The sequence below is a fragment of the Rhipicephalus sanguineus genome, chromosome 11, assembly GCF_013339695.2.
Source record: "Rhipicephalus sanguineus isolate Rsan-2018 chromosome 11, BIME_Rsan_1.4, whole genome shotgun sequence".
NCBI classification, from domain to species: domain Eukaryota; kingdom Metazoa; phylum Arthropoda; class Arachnida; order Ixodida; family Ixodidae; genus Rhipicephalus; species Rhipicephalus sanguineus.
In genome coordinates, this window is record NC_051186.1 from 116,467,305 (window position 1) to 116,482,119 (window position 14,815).

The 14,815-nt window shown below is 44.9% G+C and overlaps 2 long non-coding RNA genes across 6 annotated transcripts in view; both read left to right on the forward strand.

Moving 5' to 3' along the window:
* The window catches only part of LOC119374381 (uncharacterized), a 67,186-nt gene extending 55,876 nt beyond the window's left edge, over positions 1 to 11,310 (forward strand). For all 5 annotated transcript variants that reach the window (XR_005180151.1, XR_007417917.1, XR_005180149.2 and 2 more), the window contains one exon: positions 11,123 to 11,310. This is a non-coding gene — a long non-coding RNA (uncharacterized LOC119374381). The remainder of the gene's footprint in view (positions 1 to 11,122) is intronic.
* Positions 1 to 14,815, forward strand: part of LOC119374383 (uncharacterized) — a 239,275-nt gene that overhangs the window by 142,019 nt on the left and 82,441 nt on the right. The window lies entirely within an intron of this gene.

A 14,815-nucleotide genomic window follows, 5' to 3' on the forward strand; every position in this document is an offset into this window, starting at 1 on the left:
CTGTATGTTTCTTTCTCTGCATTTCTGTCCATTTTCTATTTTTTCGCAGGTTTTGGGTGTAGCGCCGCGTACGAACTGGTAAGAAACAAGATGACAGGAAAGAGGCGCGCTCACAACTGAGCTTTATTTAGCCGTTTTAGGTAGGCCGTTTTATCTTGTTTTATGTGGTTTTACTATGCGGCAGTGTTATCGGTAACACGTAGTGCTTTACATGGCTTTATATTTGCAATCGACGCGAAATAAAGCTCAGTTGCGAGTGCGCCTGTTTCCTGTCATCTTCTAGACCCAAAGCGCTAGACCCAAAACCTGCAATGAAATACCAAGTAGCCTGCATTAACTCCTTTGTTCTCTTTCTTCCTTTTCTTCTCTTTTTTCTCTTTCTCTTTCTTTCTATATCTTTTTTCGCCATATCTCGTTCTGTACTAGGTCGCTCAACTCGTGCCTTTTTATCTGTTACTTGCACTTGTTATTTCTTTATCTCTCTGTACTCCTTTTGTCACCCATCAAGTTACTGAATTCCGCACCCGACAAATGGGCGCACGCCTTCTGGTACCGAGGCAGACGATGAAGAAGTGGACAAAGATGCGGCGTGCCGTTTCATGGTGATGATAATTGTATCTCTATGGCACACGACCAACCTCGACCTTAACAGCTCTCCTGTAAATGTTTGCGAGCCGCTTGGATTTTAATTTTGTAGCTGTGGCGCAGGTGAGATTGTTCTTGCACCCTCCGGCACGGCGTGTGCAAGGCAGAGGTTGCACGTGTAACGGGTGGTTTCCACACAAATAGAAAAAAATACAGCGCGCGTGGCAACACATCTCCCTTAAAAATATGTATGCCCAAATGGCCACCACACAGTAATGCAACGTTAATTCTACAAATGTGGTGGAAAAATTTGTGACGAAATTTTTAATGGACACTATATTTCTCTAAGGCGATGTGCAACAGTAACATGCTCGAAGCTGTCGTTTCCGCTCAGGAATTCATAGTCAGCTGTAATTACGCAGCGTCGAATAGAGAGCCTTTGAACAATTCACAACATAAAGCTACCCGTCTCGATGCCGCTAAAGCAGTTCATAACGCATATTTAGTTGCCTTCAATGTGTAACAAAGTTTAAGACGAAAACTTTTTCATGTGGTATGCAATTGTGTCGTGTTTTTTGCATAGACCGTAAAGTAAGCTGCATAATTTATTAAAGTACAATAAATTGTGCTGTACAATTTAATGAGCGTTAAAGTTTGGCGTGTATTTTAAAGACGTGATCTTTATTGAACAAACGTGCTCTTCAGCGTATTTAACTTTAGCTTCCCCAGTTGATGGTATCATATGGCTGAGACGCCTAGCCAGGAATATTGTCTTTGAAGGACCAATTTCCAGTGTTCCCCTGGATTCCGTAGCACAGCGTTGCCAAACACTGCTTTAAAAAGAGAGGCAGGGCTGCCTGCCAACATACGAGGGGCACCCAATAGTAACCAGAATACGGCTGCGCTGGGCGGAGCGAGCGTAGTAGGCAATTCTGCCACTAGGAGAATGTCGCGCTGCTCCTTTCGAGCAAATTTAACCTGGTAGCTTCTCCCAAGAAGGCTTTCTGTGGGTACAGAGACAGAGAAATGACTGTTATTTCGGTTGCCGGCCGATTGGGGGGGGGGGGGGTTCAGCGCAACCTAGCCCTAGAAGACGGCCAGTAGACATTTGGCTATGGCGGCATCCTCGGCCTGCTGGACGGCCGTAAGTTGGTCAGCAGGGGCCGTGCTGAGCAGCATGGACTCCCACTTCCTCCCAGTGTGAGTTTTTGGCGCAATCGGAGTGCCCGTGGGCACGCTCAAAGAATATGATGTAGGTCTATCCTTTCTCGACAAAATTTACCTTTGGATGAATATTGTTCTGCATTAAAACGATTATACTTCACCGGAGATGGATACATATTGGTTTGGAGAAGGCGCCATGCCACCAGCTGCTGCTTATTAAAGGAGTACTGACACGATTTTGAGGCATCGCAAAAGGGACATTACGCGTTTCCTTGGTATGTAGTGTCAACGCTGTCCACACACTGGAGTCGGAGAACACGTATAAAATATTTTAATTGGCTTTAAAGTTTTCGTCGCTGAGCATATGCGAGCCAGTCCCACTGCAACGGACATTATGCCGTCGAGTCAAGACAGTTCCCCCGAGTTTGCGAATTCTGCGTTCTGCATGCAGCCTAAATCGTAGAAATCACTGTCAGGGTCACTTTACGACAATTCAGTTATCGTTGTTTATGTGCATCATGAGCAGATGACGGATTTGCAGCTAGTACGTCGCGAGTTTCTGTATCCATGTGACGTCACACTGCTATGAAACGTCACTGAGAAGCCACACCCTCTATATCGAAACCGAAAGTGTCTTTTTAAGGTAGTGGTAATTAAAATATATACGATGCATTCCCAGGCACCGCAGTACTAGTTTTAGGTTTCCCGAAACCAGTATATTTATTTAGAGCAACAATACAAAAAGTTTTAAAATTCGTGTGAGCACTCCTTTAAGTGAGTGATGTGCGGAGGGAAAGCGGGCTCTCCCCAGTCTGTTGTGTTTAATAATCTCGCTGTAGCTAACCATGCGGCCTCCTCCCATTCTCAGTCGCGGAGCCCCGATGGCTCGGCTTGTGAGTTCTCGAGACGCGGTGTTCGCTGCCTCAGTAAAACTTTTATTGGGCCTAGTCGGTACATAGCATTTAGGAACAGAACTTCAGCGCTGCCTCGTTGCCAGGGAAGAAGGAGTGCGCAGGTGCCCGGATGATATGGACAACGCGCTGACAACGAAAGTTAGCCAGGATTCGTAGCGCTTCCGTCGAGATGCGCCCCTTTGCGTAATTGAGAGTCGCGGTTTGCGAATCCCTAACTGTTATAGTGGGCAGTGTGGAAGCCATTGCGAGAGTAATAGCCGATTCCTCAACGACCTCGGCTCTGTTAGATTTAATGCATTCACTGACCTTAGGATCACCCTTCGAGTTGACTGCAACCATAGACGTATTCTGATTAGTTGTGTACTCAGCCGCATCGACGCACACCACGTCCTTAAAGCGTTCAAATCTCCTGTGTATAGCCCTGGTCCTTTCTTCCCGCCGTTCCTTGTGGTGTTTGGGATGCATTTTTTATGGTAGCGGTGGTATATTACGCTGCTTCCTAATGCCGTAGGGAATTTCCACATTTGTGCCGTATTGTGATGTGTAGGTAGTCGGAGCTTTGTACATATGCTTCTGCCAGTAAGACGTTGCGTGAGTCTTTCGTACCGCGCTATCGTACTTATTTATTTATTTATTTATCTATTTATTCTTTTATTTATCTTCATACTCTCAGGTCCCAAGGGAATCGTAGAGAGGAGTGGTTTTAAAAAAAATTTAATAATTGCAACTTTGAAGGCGGTAAGGGCTTCTATAAGTTCTTCGAGCGTGTTGTGGACACCTAAGGATAACAGTCTGTCATTCGATGTGTTTATAGGCAATCCTTTGGCTTGTTTCAATGACCGTCAAATGACACCTTCGATTTTCGCCTTCTCTGGTACTTGGAGTTTTAGGTAGGGAGCTACATATACTATACGGCTAATGATAAGACCCTGATCCAGCCGTACCAGGACGTTCTCCTTCATCCCATAATGTCGCTTACCTATTCTCCTAATTAGCCTCATTTGTTCTGCGCTGTTGTCTAATATTATGACTGTTTCCCCGTTATGACCCTTCGCTGATACGTGGAGTGAAATGACTCTTATGCTGTCCACAATGGGTATTTTGTGACCATCTAAAAAAAGATTTATGTTTGGTTTTTCCATTCTACCTTTAAGACCCCTGCTTTTCGGGCGGTAGAGAAGTAATCCTGATTTGCGGTGAGCATCTCAGGCCTTTTGCCATCACATATTTCTCGATCGTATGTATTGCTGTTGGGAGAGTTCCTTTTACGTGTCCATTACTTCCTCTCGTTACACACAGGGTTATATTAGCGGCGTAAACGCTGTCTTGTAAACCATCTATATTTCCTCATTGTGCTGGCAGGTCGATCATACCTACACTGAATAACAAGAGAGATAAAACAGATGTTTGTGACGTGACCCTACTCCCTAGTTAGATTTCCTTGGATATCACATCACCAATTGTGATTTTTGCGGTACGATCACAGAGAAAGTCTTTAATATAGTTATAGGTTCACGGCCCTACTCCTAGGCCTTGCAAGTTTTTTACGATAGCCCTGTGGGCGATGTTATCAAAAGCCTTTTTAAGATCAAGGCGAAGGATAAGATTGTTTTCCAATGTTTGATGTTTCATATTCATTATGTTGTGTTTCATTTGTAACACATTATCTTCTGCAGAGAGTGTTGGTCTAGAATCAGTCATGGCGTGCGGGAAAAGGCCATTAACGTCTGTATATTTAGTTAGACGTGTGAGGATAACGTTCTGCATGAGCTTGAGAGTACATGATGCTAACGAGATAGGCTTGATATTTTCAAGTGAAGATTCTTTCCCGGCTATGGGATCATTACAACGGGGGCGGTACTCCATTGGCGGGGAAGATTACCCCGTTCCCAGCAGGTGTTAATATACTTGGTGACCGCCGAGATGAATTTATCATCGCGATTTCTCAGGACCTTGTTGGTGATTTGATCGACACCTGCCGCTCATTTAGTGTTGAGCGTGATTAGCTCCGCTAGTACTGCAGGCTCGGCCGGGAGCGGTTAAGATTAGGGTTCGCCTTTCGAATATACTGATGCTGTGGTTGTTTGGTTGCACTTCCAACGTATCATGTTTTCAGATCTTGTAAAAGTTCTTCCTCCGTATCTGTGTATCTGTGAATTATATTTTTCAGACAGTGTTGCTGCGTCATTTTACAGTGTTCTGGTTTAAAGGGAAATGCAGAGGATGCCAGAATTAAAGTATCCTTTTGTCTATCGCCATTGCGTTGCATGTGGCCTCCGAATTCCAACGGCTTAATCTGGTGGCATATTCCTGGATTTCGTTATTGAGCAGGGTAATTTCCCGACTTTAGTTAGGATTAAGGTTTTGCTATTGCCATCGTTTCTGCATGCTGCGTTTTTTTCTTCCACATATGTAGGACTTTGCAATTCATTTCCTCTTCTACCACTTTTGCCGGAATAGTTTTGGTGGATCGTTTCACACTTTGGCGTAGGGTTTGTGTACTAAGATATATGTGATTTAGGACTTCATCAGCCTCCTCCTCCTTCCAGATTTCGCTATTCAACAATCGCTATTTTTCTGCCGTTTTTGTCTAGGTGGGCATGCGTGCACTGTTGTTGCTATGCTGAAATGGTCGCTACCAAGGTTTTCTAGTGCGTTTATCCACTGCTGATCGGTTGCGTTCTTTGGAAAAGTTAAGTCGGATGTAGTATCATTGCTAACACTGTTGTTGTTTTCTAACCAGTCAATGCACCAACTACCCCGACAACATGCGTTATTGAACACTGTTGTCCATCCTAGTGGGTGCCCGGGGATCTGTTACGAGGCTGAGGCCCTGGTGTTGAGCGTCTAACCATTAATGACGACATTTGATGTTATTTAAATGGTATCACCATGCCGCGTGTGGTGCAGCAAAATCCCCTACAATTATTATGGCCTGTCTTTCCGCTACATTTAAAGACTTACGAAAAATCCGTCCCAATCTGATCTTATGTCGGGGGCTACAGTATGTTTTTAACATAAAAAGGCTTTCTGCTCCCTTGCGCGTGGGGGTGGTTTCAATCAGGATGTGGTTTACGCCGGAAACCGAGTGTTGTGTTCTATGACCGTAAGGTTTATCATCTGCACGAGTTCTAATAGAGGCCTTCTCGTCAGAAGCACCGTATTATATATATCCCGATAATTTAGCCAGTCCCCGCATTTCTTGCAGGCTGATGGTGTCGGGTGCCTGCTTGCTACTTATGAATGGCTGTAAGTTTCCCCCGTTGCCGGCGATAACCGCACCGGTTCCATTGCTAGATGACGTATTTATTGCGTGGAGCCATGTTTAATGGTAGGAGTCTCCCCAGTGACTTTATTGGTTTTTGTCAATACGGGTCGTTTATACGGTTTTGCTGTCACTTTTACCCGACCAACTACCGTAGGTCTCGATGTTTTTATGCCTATTCTACTACTGTGAGTTGGGTTTCTGTGTCCTCTATTCTTTGCAGAATTTCCACGAACTGTACTTGCAAACCGGCAAATTGTTGTTGCAGCGTCTTAATTACCACCACAATCATTACTTCTATATGCTTGTTTAAGAGCGTCGAGACGCTGCTTTCGGCGTCTGGCGCTTCTGTTTTTCTTTTGTATGGCAGTGTCGCTGCCGGTTGTGCTACAACTAGTGTTGGTTCACAGCTGGGCGTCTGTGCCCTACTGGCGGCAGGGGTCTCATTCGGTTCGCGTGTCCCACTTTGCTGAAGATGGGCATTACTTTTCTTAACTGTTGTGTTTCCTCACTCTGCTTGGCGTTTTCGCGAGTAATTTGCGCCAGTACTTTCTTATTTCAACTATTTCGCGCTCTAGGGCGGACACTTCGTGTGCTTTAGGTGTTATGTTAGACGAAGTAGCAGCGCAGGAGTTCCTCTCATCCCAACTCACGTGCCCTGTGGTGCCGTCATCCCCTCCACACACCAGAATTGTGCGAGTGGGCGATTTTTCGAGCCACAGCATTACTTTCAGCACGTCGTCTCGGCGGCGACCTAGGTGAACCTAAAGAGCTAGGCCTACGACGTCATTCTCCTGCCATCTTGGCGGGAACGATGCCGAAATCGGGTGCGATCGGGCCACCTCCTAGCCGAGAGACGCGAAGATGGACGTTGCGAAGTGGAAGGGGAGGCGATTTTCTCGGACGAATACGACGACAAGGGCTAGATTGCGGTTCACAAACGCCGTAGTAGAGCCTGGAGACGCTAAGTTCGGGACGAACGAGCCCAGAACAACGGAGACTCGCCAGTTTGAATGGCGTGAAGTCTTCATCAATGAACGGAACCGAGGCAACCTCAGCTACCAGGAGATGACTACAAGATCATGATCAGCCCCAGAGGCGGGCTAGACATGGCGCAACAGCAAATTGCGAACATAAAGGGCGTAGTTCTGCGAGCAGCGCACTGACGCCAGAATATGCTGGAGAAGAAAGCGCAGGGTGTCGTGTATAGGATCTCGTGTTCAGACTGCCCCGCCGTCGGGGAAACAAAGAACTTCCGCGAAAGGATGCGGCAGCGTAAGAACGATCTGCGTCAGCTGAACAGCGAAAGGAGTGCAGTAGCGGAACACTGCGAAAAATGTGACCACCGCATTTGTCCTGACGATGCGGTGATCCTGGAACAGGAAAGCTGTTGGCGCCGGCGGCTTCTCCTCGAGTCGTGGCATATACAGAATACAGCGGAAAACATCAACCGCACCACGGGAACCTTGCCCCCTCTATTGTCAAGGCTTGCGGCAACTGTCGGCAAGAAAGCGCATATAAGCGCCGTGCACCTCGGGCCATCTCACCCCTGAAGAAGAAGCCGGTCAGGCTTCGAAACGTCGGGTTTTTTAAAATAAACCTTCTGGTTGGAGTTTCCCCTTTTGCCTTTAGAAAAAAATGCTAGTTTGGAGCAGCCTATTGCTGTATTCGCAGCAGATGCAAAAATATTCCAAACGACTCCTGCAGTTTTAAGCATCCTGTAAGCATCTAGCAAAAATAATATTTAAAATTAAACTTATTGCACATACACTTACCACTGAACATTTCTAGAAACAATATTTAAGCAGATGGATGGTCATTGAACACTATGTAAAGCAGCAACACATGTTTAAACGCCAGTAGCTTTGGCAGAAATATTATAAAGGCGATAAAGGTGAGCACCAAATTATCAATGTAGCCGCGATCACATGTAACTATCGCCAAAACAGCGATTCATAATCGGTACGAGATTAAAACAATATGTTATTTTCCTCTTTCTCTAAAATATCTGGCATTGAAATTTTAAAAAAAGAAACAGCTATTTCAGCTATAGGGTTAAAATGCCAGTTCTTTTCGTATAAATGAGTAATAATAACAATAACATCTGGGGTTTAATGTCCAAAAACCACAATATGATTATGAGATACGCCGTAGTGGAGGGCTCCGGAAATTTCGACCACCTGGGGTTCTTGAACGTACACATAATGTAAGTACAAGGGCCTCAAACATTTTCGCCTCCATCGAAAATGCAGCCGCCTCGGCCTGGATTCGATCCCGTGAACTTCGGGTCAGCAGTTGAGCGCCATAACCACTAGAACACCGTGGCGGGGCACGCATAAATGAGGTCAAAGCTGATAAAGTGGTGAATGTAATCAGTCGAACATCAATGTCCTCAAAGCGGAAGTTAGTAATTAATATGGCATCGAACTAATGTCACACGCAGTTCACCAAAATAGTCTCCTTATCAGGTACAAATAAACAGTTAGTTAAGATATACATAGTGCCATCACTTGTGGAATTGTCAATATGCTAGTTTGCAGCTAGCATGCAAGCGGCATGCTAGCACATTAAGATGATAGTATACAGCTTTTTATTGTTTTGTGTAGGCTCGTTGGACAGTCAAATGGCAAAGGTCGATTATTCTGTCCCGTTTTGCAGAACTCTCCGCTTGTATGATAGCTTGTTTCTGTGTTTTGAGTTGGTACACGATCATAGTATTCAATGGCATTCTCACCACACGGTTTGTATTGTAAGATTATTTCGCATTCTCCTTAACAAACATTTTACGTTGTGGCAGAAAATTAGGCTTCTCAAATTTCACTTTTTTGTGTTACCAGAGAAGTGCACCTCGAATCAAGAGCTTCGTCTTTTTTTTCTGCAGCGCAGAATTGTGGACAATTCCGGCCTTCAGTTTGTTCTCAAAGTTTTCATACACTCATATGCAAAATAAACATGTTAAATGCGTCAACATCTTCTATGCCCACTCAATGAGAACTGTTCATCAACCTGTCCCTCTGTCACCTAAAACGATGATCGTCGTGAAGAAAAAAGTCCCAGTTTCGCCGCAAGGGTGACGCATTGAATGCAATAGCAACTTGTGGGAATGTCACATGAAGAATGGCAAGCAGCTGGGAACATGCAGCGCGCTGATCAAGCACAAACGACGCACGAAAAGAACACACACTGAACGAGCGCAGGCTAACAACTGCCACAGCTCGACACCTGCAGCGCGCTGCTTAAACACAAAGAAGGACGCGCGGAAAGAACGCCCAGGTATACTTTGTTTTTGAGCAGGGACCTGCACGTATTGACTATACCCAACCTACTAGCCCCTTCTTTGGCTCGTCTAGCTAGCAGCTCACTCACTTCTTTCGCAAACGCCACCTCTGTGCGGCCTATAACTTCAACGCAAACTTTGCGGTGAAAATAGAAAACGTACAAACCTCCCCTCTCAGGAGAAAAGCGCGCCGGCGACGACGCCCTGTAGGGAAAAGTAAAGGTCGGACGCGCGAGACGTTACTAGAAACGTTGGACGCGCGCATCCCAGCTCTTGCGAAACACGAGTGGAGCGACGACATCTAAAGCGCGCCCTTCGAGCCATCTTTCAGTTGGTAGTGAACATGCTGAAACAAATCCAAGCTTTGCGTACCCCCCAGCGGCATAATGTTTCATACTACAAAACTACTAAAGCAATCTACAAAACTAGATTGCTTTAGCTAGCGCTCTGTCTACAGGTTTTTTACGCATTTTCAAATTCGCTCCTCGCGCAGCAGCTGTATCGTGCCGCAGTAATGATATCCTGCGTGGGTAGTGGGGTACGGTGCAAAAACACAAGCAGAAGACCAGTAGGTCTCTAGAATTCAGGCGACGTTGCGGTTATACAGGTTCTATTTGGCATTTTTAGCAAAGCGTCTTCACGCACCACTCCGCACAGTTGTACCATGCCATACCAGTGCAGGAAACTACTTACATTTCACGTTTTTTTAATGAGCCTGCCTTGCCAAAACTCGTTCAAATCGGTCGCAAAACGACGGCGAAGTGAAGTAGACGCACCGTCAAGCTCCTCTTGATCGGCTTTACAGCGGATCGAGAGATGCGTTGCGGCAGACGCGCCTGGGGTCGGTGCAGCTAGATGATATGTTAGTAATAGTAATAATAATAATATCTGGGGTTTAACGTCCCAAAACACGTTAATATGATACGTTAAGTGTTTCTCACTCAGTGCAGTAGGTTTACTTCCATAAATAGATGATGAGCACTTATGAGAGAAAAGCACGCGTGTTTGTTTTCAAGGGTTGAAAAAACAATATTGATAATGCCAAATCTGGCACAGAATTGCAGAGTAATGTATAGCCTGGTGGTTAAACTTGTCCAGCGTCCACACAGTGTTATGGTAACGCAAAATTTCTGCAGTAAGTTGTACGTGCGACAGAATTTAATGAAGAATAACTTCGTATCATTTTGTTTATATCTCGGTGAACAACGCCGTGAATCTCAAGAGCGAAATCCATCCGAAGCAATCCAAAGCCTGCATTGTCGAATATTCCCATGGTGGTTGAACCGCCGCTCAAAGAACCCCCCTGTAGACATTAGAGCCAGATTTCCCTCTAGCTATTGTGAAACTATATGGCGAGCCGTAACTGGTGTACATAAAAATCTCGCCTTTGGTATGCTGAAGGGCATATTGCATGTGGCAGATTTGTCTAACGTAGTGCGGTGTGGAGCAAGGGATGGCCGGTTGGAATCCCCGGTCGTGCTTAAAATTTTTCTCGCCTCATATATATATATATATATATATATTGTAACGTGCGCAGGAGAAGTTGATTGGGCATTTAGTGAGCACCCAGGCAGAAAAGATCGTGGTGAGCACTGGAGCAGCGTCGTCGTTTTCTTCTCCCGCTTCTCTCGATTCCCTCTGGCAGTGACATTGGCAGTGGCACCATTGAGTACAAAACTTTACAGCAGAAGCAATTTAGGTACACAAATTACAGATTACGCTCTCTTTCGATTTGACAGCCCTACATACCAAATAAAAGTAATGGCCACTAGCTGTCAGTTGCGGAAAAAAAAGAGTGTTTTGGAGAAATGAAGAGTGTGTATATGTGTATGTAGTAAACACTTTTTATACTTCTGTGTACGTATTTTACAACTCACTTGTCGGATGGAATATTAATTGGATATTCTTTTTTTATAGGAACGTGTATCATGGGAAGATGCGTATTACAAAACACCGGTAGACACAACTTTCGACAACGATTATAGTTACTTCAAAATAGGTTTAAACGAAATGCATCACCCAAGCGTAGGTGAAATAAAAACAAATTATTACGGTTTATATAACATGGAGCACAACGCCAATAAATATGTGGGTTTCTTTTTAAACTCTCCGTGTATGCCTCAATCCTGCAATTTAATAGCCCGCATGAAATAATAGCCCGCATGAAATGTAAACTGACATGAACTTGTTATTACATAACGCCTTACAATACATCCGGTCTCTGCACTCCATACAAATATTGCTCATTGCAGGCGCACTGGCACGGCTACTGCTGACTAATCAAGATGTGAATCGTCCTAACAACTTCCACTGCCATGTGAGGCTGAGGTTGACTGGCTGCTTAGTGGATGCTCGCGCGCTTTATTTTGAGATTGAGCTCCTCAGATTGAGTTTCCCGAGCCGAGGTTCTTTATAAAGTTGAAGTGACTGCGTCGTGGCCAGCGTGCCTTATTTCGATTACTCGTTGATCGCACAATGCACATTTCACTAAGTTCGCCAGCCATAACGGTGGAAAAGCTAGAAGTTGCACACATTGCGAAAAAGCCGGTGTCTGTCTCATGGAAACTTCCTCTATGTTCCTATTGGCTGCGTCGTCACGTTACGTACGCGCATTGGCGTAGCACAGAGGACGAAAGGGATCAGGTACTACCATGCTGGCGCATCCGGGTGTGTGTGAATGTAGAGGGCATCGCAGCTACTCCGTGACATCTTCCCTTTCGCTTTCGGAAGCCTGTGTTACCAACCCAATTCTTGTTGCTGACAGATAGCGCCTGCACTCTTAACATCGATTCAGTGGGCGGTAGAGAGAAAATTACGTATAGAAAAGAAATTGATTCTGATGAACGAAATATAGACATCTAGTACGCACTGTGAAAATCGGATCCATCAGACACAATACAGGAGGAGGAGGAGTTAGACTGATTGCTCTTGAGCCAAGTGTTACGGGGCAGTTGCGCTTAATGCAGTTGTGCGCTTAATGTCTGTCTGCAGTCGCGTCGACCATTCTGTGACGAATAAGGGGTAGATTTGTCACAACGCAAAATGACAGTCAGGTCACAATACAGACGTCGATTTAATCGACTAAAATACACGCTACATGCGCTGATGTGCATCATGGTAGCATTGTTCTCTTGCCTATTCTATCTGGGTCGATCAGCGCCAGATTATAGCTTGCTGAGTCACCGTAGTAAACATATAATATCTACTACACAGTTATAAGCGCGGTCAGCCAAAGGTAAAAGCACGACTGACGTTATACAAGCACCATGAGCAACACTGATGTTACACATTCATGACCAAAATTGCTTGTGCAACACGTTTTACGATTTTGATCACATGGTTGGTTGCCGCATTCCTTTGCCTACTTATTTGATTTATACACTGAAATGGCCAACTACATAAACAGTATGTCATGCCCTTGATCCTTCTACGTAAAGTGCATTCTCGTAAAATTGTACATTTTTAGTGGTTCGGGAATGATATTAACCGGATATCTTAACATCCCATCATGACTTCCGCATAGCCGCATATCACAACGCGGGGTATGCGGGTATTTTCCTCACTCAAGTTATAGCCATAGAGTACTCACTATGCATCGCGACGTACATGATAGGCATGTCAAGTTATTCACGTCCAGACCTATTATCTATGTTGGTCATGAGCTCACGTCATTCTACGCCTACTTGGTAAACACCGATCCTAGTAAAAAACGCCCAGCCTGCGCAGAAAGCGCAGCACAGTCACAGCGAAAGCTGGAAGAGCGGCATTTCTAGAGCCCGTTATAAACTCTCTTGTGGCTATTAATACAAATCACTGGCAGCTTACCCACTACGGCACAACTTATAATTTTTGTGAAGTTGGGATGCACCCACCACGACATTATTCGTCATTCTGCGTGGAAGCGCGGTACCATCTGTAAGGCATTATGTGCACTTTGTTGATGCGACGGTTGATGACGATGAAGAATTATGGCTGATCCCTTTGTAATGGGTTGGAATCTCTAAATGACCGATTAGTTATGTAATTCGCATTGTGTGAGGCCTGGTCATTATTTATTTCTCTCACCCCACTTAATAACATACGTTAACGTGAGAAAGAGAGAGAGAGAGAGAATTACCTTTCTCGAGAGCTTGAGGAAATGGATCATGGGTGCCTTATGGGCTTCCTTGGCAACCAATATAAGTGCACTTGCGCGGAACCCACTATGCTATAAATCATGATGTATTTTCTGAAGTGGGGAAGCAGCCACTATGCAATTTATCGTTCTTCTGCGGAGAACCGCGGTGCCTGCGAAATACCTGTAAGACATTACATACACTTCGATGACGCTGTGGCTGAGGACGATGAAGAATTATGGCGAATCTCTTTGTAATAGTTTGAAAGCATTCAACTCACTCGTTGCGCAATTCGCATTGTGTGACGCCTGTTTGTTATCTTATGCTTCTACCACATCACGTACATATGTTAATGTGGTTCCTTCCCGCCATGAAGCCTCTATAGAGTCTTTTGCAAAGCATTTGCAAGCGCCGGCATGGCTTTCAGGTAGAATACCGGACTCCCACGCAGATGACCCAGATTCGACTGCGTTCCCTCTTAAAAGTTTTTTCGTATTTCGTTTTTTTTCTATTTCGCGCGATAGTAGCTACGGACACCGGTGGCGGCGGCGGACAAGTACGGCGCCAAAAACGGCCTTTGTTGTGATCTCTTAACAGCTTTCACTGTAAAACAGCTCGATGCAACGAATACTAGAAAGACCAAGCAGGACCAGGGCTGACTACCGACAGGTGCACCAAGAGCTACAGCAAGAGTGTGACTGCACACCGAACCTCCACACCCATTGTTCGCCGCTACCCAGATAACTGCCCCTGTGAAATAAATGAATCCTTTGTCATCTATGTTGCCGGTCATTCATGTAATAGCTCTCCATGAATTGTATCGAAAGAGCGATTAAGTATGTATACATCCGCGTCACGTCGTCTGCTCGTCGTCTACATGGCGTATCTTTGGCGTCAGCTTTGGGTACTTGCTCTCCGCCGTTGACATAGGTTTGATGACATAGTTGACATATGTTTTAACGCCTGAAAATGTAAATAAATAGATAAGGCTAATAACACCCACCTCCCCCCATCTACACGTAGTGTAGCTATTTTAACATTACGTTAATTGCAGCATTCGCGAGACGTGTATCATTATATATTCCAACTAAAATCACTAAGGCTCAGTTATGGTACTACCGAAAGGAGCTTGAAACCGACGACTTGACAACTGAATATTCAGTTCCCGTTACAGTTTGTGATGCCTCAATGTGTAACGCACTGCGCGTGCCCTAAGCTGGGAAATACTGAATAGACAAAACATGCTTTCAAACGTAAACTCTCGCTGTAATATTTATTGCGTAAGAGGTAAAGAAAATGTTATGGCAAAGATTTTTCAACTTTTAGAACTCACTGCTATTGAAATTGTTAATCGTCCGTACTGTCTTCCTAGTCAAAGGTGTGTCCTCCCTTAAAGTGAGTACGAGTGATTGTGGGTTGTCTACTACATCGACAATGATGTGGCCCATTTGCTTCATCTCCTCTTCTTCCTCAACCACATGTTTAACATAGTTCT